Genomic DNA, 2,249 nt, shown 5'->3' on the forward strand with positions numbered 1-2,249 from the left:
TTGGAGGCGAGACCAGTGAGGGTTCTCGAGAGGAGGATCAAGGAACTTCGGAAGAAGAAGATTCCTTTGATGAGAGTCCTGTGGGACTGTGATGGTGTGGAGGAGCAGACTTGGGAGCCTGAGGCGAGGATGAAGGCAAGGTTTAAGAAGTGGTATGAGAAGCAACCACGACTTGAGCTTGCCTAGTCTGGTTCCGTCTGTAATCCGTGGCTGGAGCGGGAATGGAGTATTCCAGCCCATCTCTCTTGTTACTCGGTCGCTTGGGGTGGTTGGTTGTGCGACTCAGTAACAAGATGAGGTGGTGCTCGGGGTACAAAGTTTCCGTGAGGCGGGATTTGGGGAAAGTTTCCCCGAAATAGAAGTTTCCTGAAGTGGAAAATTTCCAGAAATAGAAAGTGCTAAATATGGAAAGTTTTTCGGGAGAGAGAATTTGTCCATTGTAGCGGTGGGAAGCCTTGGAGGGGGCTTTTGTGGCCTTTGTGGCGGACTTTCGAGTCAGTGTGCCCGTGTGTGGCGGTCTTTTTGGACAATGTGTGGTCTTTGTGACGGGCTTTTTAGCCAAAGTGTCTTTGTGACGGTCCTCTTTAGGACATNTCCCGGTGAGGGGATATGTGGTTGGTAGAACATTGAGATGTTTTTACGCGAGCCACGGGAAGGAAACCTGGATAGGGATAGGACTCAGACATGTTCAGAATCGTTTGCTCGCGACTCTTGGAGGACTTTGGTTCTCCTAGTACTGCCATATTCGGAGACTTTGTGACTTTGGAGTATGGTTGGTATATCAACTTCGGACGACGGTCCGGAGGCGCGTTTTAGGGTGACGACCCGAAAGACGAGTTTTGATTTCTCCTTATATATATATACATTGGCATGCAGACTTGGGTCTGATGAGGAGCCAATGAAACTCAAGGTTTAGGCCTATGAGAGAAAAAGGAAAGTCCAAAAGTCGAGAGCAAATCACGCCTGGAGCGTGAGTCTATCGCCTAGAGGTGACCTTCTATAGATCGGTCAGAGGAGTGCGGGCCGTGGAGACGGTTGCACGGGAGTCCTTGACTGATGGTTGTTCGAGATTCGAGGACGAATCTAGATTGGTGGGGGAGAATTGTAACACCCGCAAACCTTTTCTTGGTATTTTGGCGAGGGCGTCGATCGACACTGTTTGAGGCCGTTTTGGACGGTTCGATTTTAAATCGTCCGGTTTGCGTGGTTGGTTTAGGGAAACCCTAGAATCGGATTTTTAAAGAGGGAGCTCGAGTTTTTCTTCTCTCTTGGCCGTTTTTGACAAAGAAACAGAGAGAAAGAGGAGGAAAGCTTTGTTCTTGAGTTCCTGGGAGTTTTTGTGAGATTTCTTACTGTTCTTGGGAGATCTAAGGCTGGGAAGGAGTTAGAAGCTTGCTAGGAGTGAAGATTTCGTTTCCTTTGGCCTAAATCTTCCTGGAAAGAGGTGAGTGCTTGACCATGGTTGATCTAAGCATGAGATCTCTTGTAATTGGGTGATTTGTTTGTTGTTATTGTTGTTTGCTTGCTTGGGTGTGTTGTTCTTGAGTTTCCTACAGGTTTGCATGTCATCTGGGCGAGTTTGGGGACGAAATTGGAGGGTTTTGATTCGGAATTTCATATTTCGCGTTGCACAGTTTNCAGGTTTGCATGTCATCTGGGCGAGTTTGGGGACGAAATTGGAGGGTTTAGATTCGGAATTTCATATTTCGCGTCGCACAGTTCGTGGTTGCAGAAGGAGCATCGATCGACACCTTGTGGCATCGGTCGGCACCTTCTTGTGAGGCATCGATCGGCGCCATATTGTGGCATCGATCGGCACCAGGTCAAGGAGCATCGATCGGCACCGATGTAGCATCGGTCGACACTAGCTTATATCCGTGACTCGTTTTCCTGGTTTGATTTATTGTTGTGTGTTTGCTTGTTGCTTGATTGTGAGGGTCTCAAATGCTTGTGTGTATAACCCAGTAGATGGGAGGACGGCCTCATTAAGTATTTATGATAATACTTACGCATCTCAATTTGTGCTTGTAGTGCAGGTAAAGACAAAGTGTGATTGTGGAATCCAGACAATGAAGAGGAGGATGTTCTAGGGACTCGATTGGATGTTGTCTGGCATTGTTAGGTTGCTAGAGTTGAGTCATTAGAAACATTGTTAGGTTGCTGTTTTTCCATGTTTTCTGATGATTGATTATTGGATATTGTTATGCTATGGATTTGGTTATATTATTGATGTTGAGTATTCCGCTGTT

This window comes from Camelina sativa, chromosome 4, assembly GCF_000633955.1.
Source record: "Camelina sativa cultivar DH55 chromosome 4, Cs, whole genome shotgun sequence".
NCBI lineage: Eukaryota > Viridiplantae > Streptophyta > Magnoliopsida > Brassicales > Brassicaceae > Camelina > Camelina sativa.